At 45.5% G+C, this 16703-nt stretch overlaps 1 protein-coding gene across 1 annotated transcript in view; it reads right to left on the minus strand.

Annotated features, from left to right (window-relative positions):
• Positions 1-16703, minus strand: part of CNTNAP4 (contactin associated protein family member 4) — a 361367-nt gene that overhangs the window by 279468 nt on the left and 65196 nt on the right. The gene's annotated exons all lie outside the window — the stretch shown is intronic.

A 16703-nucleotide genomic window follows, 5' to 3' on the forward strand; every position in this document is an offset into this window, starting at 1 on the left:
TAAACTGGGTGCTGAACTTTGGACGAAACAGCATTCCCATGTCATCTTCAAGGGCAGTCCCACATACAGCACATTGCAGTAGTCAAATCTGGAAGAGCATGGAGTCCACTTGCCAAGTCATTTCTGTCTGAAAGGGGAACGGTGCTTCTTTTAAGGTTCAGTCCCAATTCCTTGCCACATCCAGCCCATCAAAACACCAGTATAAGCATCAACTGCCTCCTCTGATTCAGATAGAGCTGAGTGTCATCTGCATTTTGATATCGTTTCAGTCCATATCTCCTGGCAGCTCCTAGAGATGTCATATAAATGTTTAACAGCTGGGGGTGGGGCAAGATGAACCCTGTGGAAAGCCACAAAACAACTCTCATGGTGTTGAGTAGCAGCCTTCCATGACTACTTTCCGGAAACAGTTCTGGTGGTTAAAAGTAGATCTACTGAAGCACAGTGCCCCCAACCCCCAACTTCACTGAGATGCTACAGAAGGATACAGTGGTTAACATTATTGAAAGCTGCAGGGAGATCAAGGCGAACAAGCAGGATTGCGCAACCCCTCTCTCCCCCAGTAAATGCCATCAACCATGTCCAATCCACAATCAGTGGAGTGGACAAGCCTGAGATGGAGCTGGAGTGGATCCAAGCAAACTGTTTCCTCCAAGCATGCCTGAGGATAGATCGCCACCACTTTCTCGTGCACCATGCCCAAAAGGGGATATGTACCACTAGGTGGTAGTTTAAGACTTCTGAGTCCAGGGAGGTCTTCTTTAGTATGGGACCCTGCCTGCTTCAAGGCGGGTTGTACTTCCCCTTCCTCCGGTGACAGACTCCTTGAACCCACCCATTCAACCTGCTACGGCTAGCTCTAAGAAGCCAAGATGTGTAAGGATCAAGGGGGCAGATCATTGGCCACACTTCTACAAGCAGCCTGCAATACAGTGGCACCTCTAGTTACAAACTCAGTCCATTCCAGAGGTCCATTTGTAACCCGAAACTGCTCATAATGCGAGGCACACTTTCAGTAATGGAGCCTCCCACTGCTGCTGGCGCATGACTTCTGCTCGCATCCCGGGGCAAAGGTCGCAGCCGCGAGCATCTACCTCTGGGTTAGCGGAGCTCGTAACCTGCAGTGTTCGCAAGGGGGGCAGTACGTAACACGAGATTCCACTGTAGTCCAAACTGATCCAGTACTGATGGAAAACACAGTCTTCTGGACACCAGAAGGTATGTGATATATATGCCCCACCTTTTCTCAAACATTTTCCCTGGAGGACCCCGAGTGCTGTATGTCATATAAATGTTTAACAGCTCAGGGGACAAGGTGGAACCCTGTGAAATGCCACAAGACAACTCTCACGGTGCAGAGCAGTTGCCTGCTAAGAAGAAGAGAGATGGGGAAGGCCAGAAAAATCTATCTGCAAGTCTCCACCTGGCAGCCATGCTCACCTTGAAGCCAGTGCATTTCCTTAGGACTGTGAAGGGGAGAGAAATGCCACCTATTTTGAAACAGAACCTCGTTTTTGCATGTACATTTTCCCTCAGAAATATTCCGAAGCTAGCTTTCAAATCTATCCGTTTTCTACTTTGAGAATATAGAGTTTCAAACATCACCACAGACAATAATATTAACATGTCTGAGGGAATCAAACTGAAGTTCATATAACTGGAGATGGTGCAACTATGTGCATTTGCCTAATTCCATACACTGCTGCTACACAGTACTGCCACATCACTGTGTGTTTTTGCCTGACCAGGAGGAAACAGCCCCATCCCCCAGGGATCACAAGGAAGGAATAAAGACTCTGACAATGTTCTATGGAATTAAAATTAGGCCACAACTTTATTAAACTTCCAAATGTATTAAGACCTTGGCTTAGGCCTTGGGCGTGTATCTCTCCCAGCCCCCCAGCTGGGGGGAACTGGGGCTCATCAGGGTAAATGGGATATGGGGGTGCTCTGTGAGATGTAAGTGTAGCAGGCAGCCCACCCCATATCCCCACACGCAGGGTAGTTCACTGACGACCTTTCAGTGTATGGCCAGTGACACCCATATATATAACCCCTTTAAGAGGGGGACCCTGGAATCACCGCCGCAGGTGGGTGAGTCACCACTTCATTCCACCCCCACCCCCCATTATAGGTAAGAAAAGACTAAAGGATTCCACCCAGGCCATAACCGCCAAAGTTGTGACGAATTGCTACAGGGAAGACAAAATCTGCCAATGCAGGAAAATTTCTTCCCAGTCCTTCAACAGCAACCATTCAAAGACCGTAGCAGCGCCCGCTAAACAGGAAGAAAAAGTTAACCTGCAAACAAGAACATTAAACAAAGGGAGGGTGAATCTCCAGAGCCAATTGCCTGGCTATTGTCAGCTCCACCCCCTATATATAAATGGGGCTGGCCCCACCTTCCCAGCAATAAACTTGATTACTGAGGCTGGGCGTGAACCTCCAAAAATTAACACTGAGAGGCAAGCCAGCCCCTGTTTGCCATTAAGTTCCCTGGGAACTGTAGCACCACGTGTGATCCCACAAAGGGCAACCACAATGTAAAGTATGAGTGCTCATTATAAACAACATTACCAGTGCTATTTCTCTAGAAGCAGAGATGCAGAACTCAGCACGAATGCCTTCCTTGTTCTCTTATAATGGCAATGGCACCCATGTGAGAGGTGCCAGAACTGAGTTCCAGTGAGTTCCAGCTGAAAAAGAGCCCTGAGTATAAGTAAATATACATTTCTCTGTATGTATATTTCCAGCTGAAAAAAAGCCACGAGTATAAGTTTCTCTGAACGTCTTCCTACCAAGAAAAGTATTATAGGGCTTCACATAAGTAGCCTCAATGTTTGCCCTATTTATGTGGGAAAGACTTTTACGTAACAGTAAATGTGCTCAAGCTTGATTCTAATGTGAGCTGTGACATCAGGAAGAAATGTCTGTCAAATTCCACTTATCTTAAGTTAATTCACTGCTTAAGCACACCAGGCCTCCTATTAGACAGAGGGAGGCAGCTGCCTCAGAATGTTGGTTTTGAGTATCGTGAAAGGCCAGCAAATTGTGAGTTATTAAATTTGTTATTAGATTCTACTTGCTGGAGACGAGCAGAGATGCTTGTGGGATTTTCTGGTTTGGGCGCCAACATAACTTGCCTGGCCTTAGTGTGGTGGCAGTGCAGAAGGAGAATGCCTCTCCTGTTTTGCTTCAGGCAACGAAACGCCTTTGGCTGGTCATGCAGGAATGTCCTGGACTCAATAGTTAGCTCTGAATGCACATAAGAAATAGGTCAGACACAAAATCCTTGACAATAATTCTCTACAGGATAACCTTTCAAAGATTGCTGTCAAGCAACCTGAGGGTTTCATAATTATTATTCTGATATTACAAAAAAACAAAATAAAACTGGTGGTGATTAGTGCCACTCTAAGCAAATATTTGTCCTGCAAAGGGACAGAGATCAATTAAATCAAAAGTCTGAAAGTAAGGTAGGTCACAGGTTTTCCTCTGAGTAAACGACTAATCAATATGGTTATCTATCTATTTTTATAGCCGCACGAAATGCCCTTTTTGTACAATAGCACTGCTGCCTATGTTATACACAGAGTCCCAGAAATAGATGTTAAAACACAGCTATAGCTGGCATTCTAAAGGTTTGTCATTATGGTCTTCCTTCAAATACTATATGATTTGTAACATGAAGTCTGGTTGATAATAGCAAAATAATATTTGGCTCACCTTGACCACCACTATCTCCTGTGTGACCTCATCTCATCATATACCTGCAAACACACATACACACCAAACCCCTGTTGTTAAAACATTCTCCCTTTCTTATGTCTCAAGAAGCTATTTAACTTCCTTGCTTGAATGGCCCTTTATTTCTTACATCAAATGTGTACTCTTGAAGGACTCAACTCTCACCTCTACAGCCTTGCCAAACTTTAAACCTGTTTCTTCTCTTTCCTTATTAAAAGTCCTTCCTACTGTCCTTTTTGTAGTTTGCCGACATTAATCATCATGCCATTTAATGCTATCGTGGTGGCCTTTTTTCCATGACCCCTCTACAGGGAAAAAAAAAATCCTTTCTGCTCCAAAGAATCTTCTCTCTCTCTCTCTCTCTCTCTCTCTCTCTCTCTCTCTCTCTCTCTCTGACTTTATTACTGAAGAACAAGATGTATCCTAAACTAGCCTAACTGCAGTAAAAATTAAAATTCCCCCATATTTGTCACCTGCTTTAGCTGGGTATCCTAGGCCAAGTGCTTTTCTGACCATCCCTCCTGTGGTGGAATCGGGAATCACTGTATCACTTAATAAACGTTTCTTTCTTCATCACCACCAACCTCAATGCCCCCTTGACCCCTGTCCTTCCTGGCTTATCAAATCTAGCAGAGGGTGACTGATTGGTTGGGTCCAGAGTACGGCTAATGCCTTGTTGTGCGAGGGATTGTCCTTTCTGCATATAAAGAGGCAGTGGAGCGACTTCTCCTAAAGACGTAAGCTGTGGACCCTTTGGATTGGAACAACCCAGTGGCGTAGCGTGGGTTGTCAGCACCTGGGGCAAGGCAAGTAATTTGCGCCCCCTAACCCATGGATTTGCGCCCCCTAACCCGTGGATATGCGCCCCCTAACCCTAACCCCCAGATGTTGCGCCCGGTGCGGCCGGCCCCCCCTGCACCCCCCACGCTACGCCACTGGAACAACCATCAGCCAGCTGCCTATATCCCCTTTTGGAGGAAGGTGGTAGAGAGAGCCATGGTGAGGCAGATGCAGGCATATTATTTAGATCTATTCCAGCCTGGATCCAGTCCCAGCTATGGAACCATGTCACCTTTGGTCACCCTGGTGATCAATTTTGCAGACAGCAGCACACGGGGAACGCAACTTTGTTTCTGCTACTTGATCTCTCGCCGGCATTTGATACCATTGACCATGCTATCATCCGGCAAATGGGAACTGAGGACACTGTATTACAAAGCTTCTGATCCTACCTTCAGGATTGAATCCAAAAAGTAGCATTGGAAGAGTGTCGGCACCCTGGGGTCAGTTGCCTACTCTGGATGGGATTGCACTTTCCCTGAACTCACTTCTCATCAACATCAAGGAGTGAGATGGGAATGAGGAAAAAATCCGTGTGAATAACTTTGACAGCAGGTTTTTCAGAAAATCCCACCCCTAGTTTATCCCCTGCGCCTCCATACAAATAGCAATCTTGTCTATGCTGAAGTTTATGTACAAAAAAGTCTATTTCGCTACTTTATCTTCCCACATGCACTTCACTGTAATTTTCTCATTTCGTGCCACGCAGATGCACTGGATAATAATGATTTAAAATCTCATTTTTTGCACATTTAAGCATCTTCAGGAGAATGGTGGCACGCAATTATTCTCTAATTAGACATAACTTTTTTGGGGGGGGGGAAATAGAATTACTGTACTCAGAAAGCCCCCCTGGAAAAAAGTGGTCACTTTGCGGAATTTTTCTCTGAATATTTTGCACTATTATTTTGCAGTGGCTGCCACCCCCTTTCCTCCCTGCGACACACAAAATGCCTGGGACAACACTAAGTCTGGGGTGCTGTAGAGGATGCAAAGCAGTAGCTAGCTGCATGCACAGTTGCTGCTATTGTTATGTGCGGCAGCAGGAGGAAAAATAAGCAAACAAAAGCAATGGGGTGGGGAGAAGCTATGCTGCTGCTAACACTGAGGATGGGCCTTCCTAGTATTGGAGGTTTTCTGCTCCCTCTGGAGAAAGGGGGCCAATTGTCTCTGCCCACAAATAGGGTAGAAAATTCTGAGAGGCCATTTGCACACAACTCTAATTGAACAACTCAGCTCTTCTGCATAGTTCTTCTGCAAAGGACATTGATCTTCTCCTTGCATTATTGCCTGAGGTTAAGACTCCTTCTCCCAGCCAGTTATTGCAACTCTTGTGCTATTATGGATTCCCCTTCGGAGTGCACCATTCTAAAAAATGCATGCTTCATTTAGGCATTCTCTTGGAAATTGACTTCTTTCAGCACTGAAATGCCCAGTATTCGGTGTTAACAGAAAGCATACAGAACTGTGCTACATTTTAAAAACAACTCTCAATGCCATATTGTACATAGCAAGAAACTAGAACATATCCATTGCACTATATTTATAGACTCTTTATAGAATTGTCTCAGCTAAAACAACAAAAACAGCCACACAGAACCTTCTGTAACAGCACAGCTTAGCAAAATGAGACATGCACATTACATGTTTGCTAAAACGAAAAGAAAAACACAATGCTCATATTTCTGGTAGTTTGGCCAGCAGGGGCAGAGTTGTCCAATTCATTCGCTAGCAGCCAAATAACTGTTCATGCCAAGCTAGATGAGAAGACAAGATCCTTTTTTGGTGGGGAGGGGCTAAGGAGTGTTTCAAATCATTAGTAATATACCTTCATCATATTAATTTCACTCTGGTGAACTCAAACCTCATTCCTGTCTCTTGCAATCAGTCTCTCTACAGCTGCATTCTCCTCTGGGCCTGAATGTGTCACAGTATTCTCATAGAACTTTTTCTTATTTTGAGGCACACGTCTAATTTTATAAGGTCCATCCTTATTTCAGAACATTGCAGCTCTTTAGGAAACAGTCCTTTCGGAGCTTGATCTGACCCAGAAAGTCGCAAGAATGCATACTTGGGACCATGTAATGCAGAGTAATTGTGCTTCAGCTCTTAACAGATTCTGAATGCTCTTTTGATATTGAGACAGATAGGGGGTGTTGTGTATTGAGTCAAAGGATTTTATATCTGCATTATTATTGTCTGTATTTGCATTAGGGTAAAGTAACTGCCTTTTGGTTCAGAGGGTACAGCTACTATTGGTTCATTTAAGCTGCTGTATTTGGATCCTCTGTCTTATTGGTTGCCTCCAAAAGGCAGGACTGTGATTGCCTGAGATTGTTCCCTCCAAAATGTATCCTTTCTAGCTTGTTCCCTGTCCCTATAAATGTAGCTCTCCCCTCCTCAAGTCTCAGTCTTGTTGCTTTAATAAAGAAGTGTTACTAGAGAACTGTCTCCAGCATATTATGTCAAGAGAGCTGAAATCACAAACCCCACGTCACAACAACTGGCGACGAGGATGGGATCCGGAATGCTGAGGAGCGGTTAAACGCAGCCCTGCCTCAGAGTCCGGATTGTAGCTAAGAACAAGACTCACTGGCCAGCTGAGAAGACGACCCTGTCCACAGGACAATGGAGAGTCCAAGGGTATTGGAGCCCTTCCAGCCATCAGAGCCCCACACATGGGAAGACTACATCGAACGCTTCAAGTTCTTCGCAGTGGCTCAAGGGATCACCGATGCCAGCAAAAGAAGGGCCACATTCCTGAGCTACTGTGGGCCTGAGACCTTCAAGTTGGCCAAGGCATTGCTTGCCCCAGCGAAGCTTAGTGAGACATCTCTCAAAGATATTCTTGCCTGCCTAACAAGCCATTTAGCGCCTACTGAGACCAAGATGGCCCGGCGGATGGAGTTTCATAAGAGGCAGCAACGTGCTGGCTGAACTGCGGAAGCTCGCTCAGCACTGCGACTTCCAAGATCTGGAAGAGACTCTTCTGGATCGGTTTGTCGGTGGTCTGAGCAGCAAGAAAGCCAGAAGACGCATCGTGGCTAAAGAAGAGGTTACCCTTGCTTCAGCCTTGAAGGAGGCCACCGCCACGGAGAATTATGAAAGAGAGGAGCTTGATGCCAGTCGCAGGGTCCCTAAGCCACAGATAGAAGTTGTGCATGCCATGGACGAGCTAGAGGCTACTCCGAGCCAGAGCCCAGTCCGTGGGGTCGAGTCAGTGCGTCAGGCCTGCACAGTGCACAAAGATCACCGAGGCAGGTGCCCTGGTTGTGGCGGAAACCATGAGTGGAAGAGTTGTCGTTTCCGGGATGCTATGTGCTGGACGTGCGGAAAGACAGGTCACATCGCCAGGGTCTGTAGATCGGCGGCGTTGGGAGCGACAGGAGCACCTAGACTGGAGCATCGCAGATCGGCCACAGCGAACCATGTTCTAAAGGACTGCCACTACGTAACGGAGATCAACGGGAGGGTCGTGCAGTTTCCAGTGCAAGGCAAGGCACACGTCAAGGTGAAGATTGAGGGTCAGCTGTGCGACATGGAGGTGGACTCCGCATCTGGATTCACTATCGTGTCGGACCAGACCGCGAGGACATTCTTCCCCAGGGGTAAGTTGCCCCCTCTGAAGCCCTTCCCGGCAACTTTGCAGTCATACTCAGTGGGCCGCATCCATGTCATGGGAATGTGTGCCGTGAGAGTACAGTTCCGGGACAAACAGGCGGTACTCAAACTGGTGATTGCGAAGGGCAGTCGCCCCAGTCTCCTGGGCACTGACTAGTTTCCCGCCCTGGGACTGAGTATATCAGGGCTTAATTCAATCCAAACCTGCCCTGAGATGAGCGAGGCATTATGCAAAGAATTTGCTGGTCTCTTTAATGGAAAACTGGGTTGTTATAAAGGGCCCCCAATTGACTTCAAATTGGACCCTGGGGTGGCCTCAATCCGACTCAAACCAAGGCGAGTGCCATTTGCACTGCAACCCAAGATCGAAGCAGAGCTGGATAAATTGGTCAAGCAGGGAGTTCTCTCACCCATGGACTCCGCTAAGTGGGAGACTCCAATCGTCACGCCCCTTAAAGCAAATGGGGAAGTCAGGATCTGTGCTGATTACAAATGTACTATCAATAAGGCACTCAGGGGAAACTCATACCCCATTCCAGTCGTATCACATCTGTTGGCTAAACTGGCTGGGGGCAAGGTGTTCGCCAAACTTGACCTGGCACAAGCTTACCACCAGCTGCCAATAACCCCACAATCAGCGGAAGCACAGACTATTGTCACACATAAAGGGGCATTCAGAGTTAACAGATTACAATTTGGAGTTTGTGTGGCCCCAGGGATTTTTCAAGGGCTCATGGAACGCCTGTTAAGAGGTCTGCCGGGGGTCTTGCCATTTTTTGATGACGTTTTGATTGCTGGAAAAGACCCACAGGAACTGGTTGCGCGTGTCCGTGCAGTGTTGCTCAAGTTCAAGGAGGTGGGGTTGCAACTAAAAAAGGAAAAATGCAGTTTTGGGGTGCCAACTGTGGAATTCTTGGGGTTTAAAATTGATGCATCAGGCATCCACCCCACAGATGCTAAGGTTAAGGCCATCATCGAGGCACCACGACCACAGAACAAGATGGAGTTGCAGTCATTCCTGGGACTTATTAACTTTTATCATTCGTTCTTACCCCAGAAAGCTTCGGTAGCTGAACCATTACATAGACTGTTGCAGAAAAAGAATGTGTGGCGATGGGGGCAGGAGCAGCAGAAGGCTTTTGACTCTTTGCGAGGAATGCTGAGTAGCAAGAGCGTCCTTGCTCATTATGATGAATCGAAGCCGCTGGTCCTGGCATGTGATGCCTCTCAATACGGCCTGGGGGCAGTGCTGAGTCATAGGGAACCGGATGGGTCGGAAAAGCCCATCTCTTTCTATTCCTGTACGTTGTCGCCCACGGAGCGCAACTATGTTCAAATTGACAAAGAGGCGCTTGCAATTGTGGCAGGAATCAAAAAGTTCCATGATTATGTGTACGGTCGTCATGTCTCCATTGAAACGGACCACAAACCACTGTTGGGGTTGTTCAACCTGAACAAACAAACGCCACAAATTCTCTCCCCCAGAATGTTGCGTTGGTCTATATTCCTGAACGGGTTCCAGTACACCTTGACCCATGTGCCGGGGAAGCGGTTGTGCCACGCTGATGCGCTGAGTCGATTGCCCCTTCCTGGCGGGAGCAATGAGGATCCTGCTCCAGCGGAGCACATAATGATGCTGGAAACACTTCCGGGGGCTCCTGTAATGGCTACTGATACTGCTGAGAAAACGAGGAAAGATGCTGTTCTCGCCCGTGTGCTCACTTGGGTGGGGAGGGGGTGGCCAGGTGGTCCGCATGAAGACAAATTCAGGCCTTATGCGACAAGGCAGCACGAGTTGTCCGTGCATAAGGGTTGTCTCCTGTGGGGAGATAGGGTGATCATCCCAGCACCACTGAGAAACAGGGTTCTTGAGACACTTCACATGGGACACCCGGGAATGGTCAGGATGAAGTCGCTAGCCCGATGTTATGTGTGGTGGCCTGGAATGGACCGGAACATAGAACAATGGGTTCGAACATGCAAGGCATGCCAAGAGGTGCGGCCAGAAGTGGCCAGAGCACCAGTTCACTGGTGGGAGCAGTCCAGATCTTCCTGGAGCCGGCTGCACTTAGATTTTGCTGGGCCATTCCAGGGGAAGGTCTTTTTGGTTATCGTCGATGCATATTCCGAATGGTTTGAAGTGGTGATGGTCCCTAGCATGGCATCAGCTGCCGTAATCAAGGTGTTGAGGCAGCTGTTTGCAACCCACAGGTTACCTGAGACCATTGTATCAGATAATGGGGCAGCTTTTGTATCCCAAGAATTCAGGGCATTCTTGGCTGATAACTTCATAAGAGGGGTCACATCCGCGCCCTTTCACCCATCCTCCAATGGGCAGGCGGAGCGCATGGTAAGAACAGCCAAAGAATCCATTGCACGCTTAATGGAGGGTAACTAGTCAGCTCGCATCGCGCGAATGTTATTTTTGCAGCATGTGACGCCGTGTACTGCGACGGGCAAGTCACCAGCTGAGCTGCTCTTGGGTAGAAGATTGGTAACGGTGTTGGATTATGTCCACCCGGATAAAATGCCAAACCGTAATTCAAGAGCAAACCCCCAGGCTGAGACTGACACAACAAGGTATTTCGCCCCTGAAGATCTGGTCTGGGTGAGGAACTATTCACGAGGTTCGCGGTGGGTGGCTGGTGTGGTCACCCGGGCTAGTGGACCTGTGTCCTATTATGTGACCTTGGAAAATGGGCAAGTTTGGAAGAGACATATAGATCAGCTGAGGTGCCGGGCGCTCAGCAGGGAGGAGTCTGATAATTCATCCCTGGCTAACGACGCAGAGCTGCAAGACCAGAGTGAAAATGGCCCAGAGGTGCAATCACCAGGGGCTTCAGCAAATGAACCAGGGTCTGCTAGTCCTCAGGATGACGAGGTACAGGTAGGGGACCCTGAGATGTCTGGGACTCCTTCTGTTCCTGACGACACCCCTATAGCAGCCCCCCTACCACAGGTGACACCCAATCCAGAACTGGCAACACCTGTTGTCAGGAGATCAAGTAGAAGTTGTAGGACCCCACAGTACCTGAGAGATTACGTCTGCTGTGCTCACTAGGGGGGGAGGGGTGTTGTGTATTGAGTCAAAGGATTTTATATCTGCATTATTATTGTCTGTATTTGCATTAGGGTAAAGTAACTGCCTTTTGGTTCCAGAGGGTACAGCTACTATTGGTTCATTTAAGCTGCTGTATTTGGATCCTCTGTCTTATTGGTTGCCTCCAAAAGGCAGGACTGTGATTGCCTGATATTGTTCCCTCCAAAATGTATCCTTTCTAGTTAGTTCCCTGTCCCTATAAATGTAGCTCTCCCCTCCTCAGTCTTCAGTCTTGTTGCTTTAATAAAGAAGTGTTACTAGAGAACTGTCTCCAGCATATTATGTCAAGAGAGCTGAAATCACAAACCCCACGTCACAACAGGGGGAAACCGAAAGGACCATCACTTTGAGGGTAGGCTCATGCTAGCCTTTCTGGAAGATGGGACAGGGGGACTGGATGGTGGAGGTACATGCAGTGACCATTTTTGGCACGTCCAATTGATGTGCAGTCACAAAATGGCGGTGGAACGGGGTGCAGCGGGGGAGGGGGCGAGAGAGACTTGAAGGTTGGTCAATTAAATTGAGTGGCAATAGATTCCATATTGACAAAAGAAAGTACTTCTGCACAATATGCAGTTTTGATTTATGGGATTCCCTGCCACAAGAATGTGGTGATAGCAGGTACCTTAGAACTACATAAGGCTTAAGCTAGCCCACCACAGACTTGCAGACTTTGGATTTCAGATTTGAGAAATTTGCAATGGGAAACATGGGGAACACATTCATATGAAACGACTGACTATTTACTGGAATATCCTAATTTGGAAAGTCTCCCACCTCATTATGCTGCAACATAACTCCACATAACCCTTATGGAAGTCCCTTGTTTCTCAAGGATGCCTCAAACTTGATGGAACAAAGTGCAGATGTGTTTTTTTAAATGTCTGCCAATCCGAGATGAATAGGATATATCAGCAAATTGGCTGGCTTGTTGCAAACAACACAATTCATATTTAACAGGAAATATAACTATGCAGTACAAGATTGTTAGAATTCCATTATTTTTGCCATCTCTCTGGAAAACCATACATGCTGTTGAAATAATTCATTTGCCTTCCAGCTCTTCATTTTTCAGTCACAATGCAGAGTAAATCACTATGCTATTAAAAAGGGGGTAGCATTTATTGTACAAAAATGTATTCAAATCAGTAGAAATGTTGTGTAACAAGATCCTGCATATGTTCTGGAACTGCTAAATAGGTTGTTTAACCCACGGAACCATCCCTTGCTGCCTATATATATATATATTGCATTGATTCAATTTGAGAGAGTCCTTAGTGCATGACAGTCAAAAGATGCCATGTATTTATATGGAAAATTTCTAAGCATCGAGAGGATGCCTAGGCATACGGAAGATAGGTGGGCCCAGGAACAGCATTGCTGGGATGCTGGAGAAGATGTCCACAATGGTTATAGTATTACATTGTTTACTTACTACTGTTAATGTGGCAGGAGCAAGCAAGCAAGCAGGAAGCCACACTGAGAAAGTTGGAGTTAATTCCTTATTAGCAAAAACAGGATCTGCATAGGAGTGTCAGGCCTAATGAGCAAAGCACCTCTTCTCTGGCAGGTCTTAGCCCCATGAAGCAGTTGCAGAGACTGAAGGTCCACCCCACTTCCCCGCTACTTAGGTTTTCCCCAAGCAATCTGAGACTGCGCCTGTGTGAAGCTAACTTCTGCTCCTCTCTCTTCATACCTCGTCTAGTTCTGCTGGACCAGAGGAGAGGGGAGCTTGTCACTGCAGGCTGGGGAAACACTTGTGCCTCTTCACCAACCAGACTCATCTCTACTTCTTGGGCTCCCTCTCCTCCTGCTTCAGCTTCTGCCTCTGAGTCTGGACTGCTCTCTTCCACAGACTCCCCTCACTCACTAAGCTCTGTTACCTCTTCAGCTTCTGACACCTCCTGCCAGTCTTCTCCCTCTCACCACTCATCATTGTCCCATCGCCAATCTCCTGCCTTCTTCCCTTGCTCTTTCCTCCACTGGCTCCTCCTACCATTCCTCTTCATGCAACCAGTCCATGACATCATGACAACCAGATATTGTTTATAGGATGAGGAACCATTGGAGAGGCTACCAGGAAGATTGCCTTTGAGATAAATTGGAGGGAGGGCTGTAGCTCAGTGTTTGGGCATCTGTTTGCATGCAGAAAGTCCTTGATTCAATTCTCACTATATCCAGGTAGGGGTGGGAATGTCCCCTGTCTGAGACCCTGCCAGACAAGGTAAGGAATTCTGAGATTGATGGACCAGTAGTCTGACTTAGTACATGCTGGTTTCCTGTATTCTTATGTAAAGGAAATAACTGAGAGAAGAACAGATAACTTCCATTTAACATTGCAAATACAGTAGTACCTCAGGTTAAGTACTTAATTCGTTCTGGAGGTCCGTTCTTAACCTGAAACTGTTCTTAACCTGAAGCACCACTTTAGCTAATGGGGCCTCCTGCTGCTGCTGCACTGCCGGAGCATGATTTCTGTTCTCATCCTGAAGCAAAGTTCTTAACCCGAGGTATTGTTTCTGAGTTAGCAGAGTCTGTAACCTGAAGCGTATGTAACCTGAAGCATATGTAACCCGAGTACCACTGTAGAAGCAAGCCAAGTCATGATGTATTCAGATGAGAAGAGACTCTAACTCCATGATGAAAGGGGGTAAGAAGGAACTAAGGAGGTCCTAAGATCTCCATTGATGGAATCACCCCTATCCTGGTTGTGAGGCCATCTAGGACAGGGATGGCCAACAAGTTGCCCTCCAGATGCTGATGGATGATAATGTCCATCATGCCTGGGACTGATGGGAGTCGGGGTCCCAACAAACCCTGCAGTGTTTAGCTACCCCTGCTTAAGGAAGGAGAAAAGGAAAAGTCTTCTTAGGTGTGGCATATAGCATAAAAATCCTGGCAGCAGATATATCTGTTCAGCCCTTAGTTGACTTTGAGCAAGCTATGTCTATCATTCCCAATAGTAAAGTCGGAGAATTCACAGGGCTGTCAAGGATGGACACAGTCAACAATTAAATATTTTTCCATTGTTAAAAGTGATGCATTAATTATAAAAATAAATAAATCATTGTTATTCCAAATACTGTAGACCAGCATCAACAATGTGTGTTCAGAGTGCTGGGCTACTTCTGTAAATGATTCATTCAGTGCTTGAACAGGCTCAGCATGAGCTGTTATCACGTTGTTAAGAAAACTGATTTGCTGTTATCTCTTACTTCTAATTACTTAGCAATATGAACTATTTCATCCCTGTATTTTTCAGTATAGTTATGAAAACAATAAAACATAATTACAATGATGTGTAAGAGAAAATACCATATATGAGGTTTCACCCTGTGTTACATCACATACAGTGTGTTTTCATGTCAACACGTTAGGAATAAATCCTTAATATGCTCACTTGTTCAATAACAGAAGAAATAATGTCTCAGACCTAATTAACCATAATTCCATTATATATAGGGCGAGTTGGTGTTTTTCCACCTTTGAGTAGTTATCATTCCCTCTAATGATTAATTTCTATAAGAAATCATATGAAAATATCCTCACTGGATTTGTTTTTAAATTGCATTTTTTAAGCATGGAAAACAAAGATGCACGAGTCATTAGGTTGCTAGACAGCAGCCCTGATCCAGGAAGGAGTGTTCAGTGTACAGAAACAGATTTCCATTTGCCCATTGCCATTTCTGCAACAGACTGCTACATACAACAAAAAATAATATTTAGAATATACTGGACCCCATTACAGTACATTTGTTTAAAAAAGGGCTATCTATTCTAAGGTATCTGACTGTTGAAGATGCAATAGGGATAATGCTTCTCTAAAACATATTTTTTTCATTGTCCTATTATTGAAAGATTTTTGGCAAAAGGTAACTGAAACTATCAACAAAACTGTACGGAACAACCTTAAATTTACAGAGCAAAATGTCCTTTTGAATTAAATACCTGGCACAAGGAACCTTTCAAAAGGACAATACGAGTGGACTCTCTGTGTCCTTACCACAGCAAAAAGACTGACACTGATTAATTGGAAAAATAAAAATGCAGCTCCCTTCTACGATTGGGCCGAAGACTTTTACAAACTTGCAACATATGAACAACTTGCATATAAACACAGACTTGCCATGGACAAATTCAATGATATTTGGAATCCATTCTTACAAATGCTGTAATAGGTTAAGATCTGGTGAAGTACAATAACAACTTCGTAAAGTATACAGTTTGGGGGTTTTTTCCCTTCCCCCTTTATTTTCCCTTCTACATGGCTGCTATTTCTATTTCTCTTTCTTTTATTTATGTCTCACCACGTTTAGTGCACATATAATTATCTACTTTAAAAAAACCCAGACTGCTATATGTGGACAAAAATCCCAAGAATCCCTATAGCTGATCTTAGTGAGCCCTGCTAAACCTTCCTCTTATTTAGTACAGGACAAGGGAGTCCGATTTGCCCTTCCCCTTTGCTACTGGCTTACAGTTCAGCAGAAGTGGAATCGGACAGAAATGGCTTTTACACTGTTTTAGAGGCTGTGATCGCTCCTGAATGTAAACCTATGCTCTGCAAAACCTGCAAAAGTATGTGTTGTGTGTGGTGTGGTGTGTGTGTGTGTGTGTGTGTGTGTGTGTGTGGAGACAAGTATATGTATGCAAAGTTATATCAAGTCCTAAGCTCCTTCAAGACTCAATGAAAACTACAGTTTGACCAAGGCAAATGTGCATGGTCAGCACTATCAGTGTGTAGATGAAAGTATACAACTAGTGTTTTATGGGTTTGGAGTGAATTTTCCCAAGCAGGGTCAGTTCTGACATGCTGTAGATTAAACACTGTGGAAGAAGCTACTAAACATGTCAAGTAAAAACATATTTCACTTCAGGCAAAACTGTTTGTTTCTTGCGTTTTGTCTTGAGAGCACCCTTCCTGTCGAGTTAATAGAGAGAGAATCTCACTTCATTGCCTTCATCTCATAAGAGACCTCAGGATACTGCAATAAAAATAATGTCGTTAGTTTCTGTGTATGTGCAGAAGACATGTGTATTCTGGACATGACAAAATGTCCTCTTCTGAGGAACCATTAAAGATAGAGAGAGAATCCCAGTGTTGACTGTACTGAACCTGGTCATCCTACTTAGATATATTACATTATCCATGTGGTGTGTTTGATGAAGAATCATTCTGCAGATCATGTAATATTTAGACATTGTAAAAGGTTTTTTAAAAGGGTAAAGGACCCCTGAACGGTTACATCCAGTCAAAGGTGACTATGATGTGCAGCACTCATCTCACTTTCAGGCCAAGGGAGCTGGCATTTGTCCACAGACAGCTTTCTGGGTCATGTGGCCAGCATGACTAAACCGATTCTGGTGCAATGGGAGACTGTGACGGAAACCAGAG

Source organism: Podarcis gaigeae (genome assembly GCF_964106915.1).
Source record: "Podarcis gaigeae genome assembly, chromosome: 11".
NCBI lineage: Eukaryota > Metazoa > Chordata > Lepidosauria > Squamata > Lacertidae > Podarcis > Podarcis gaigeae.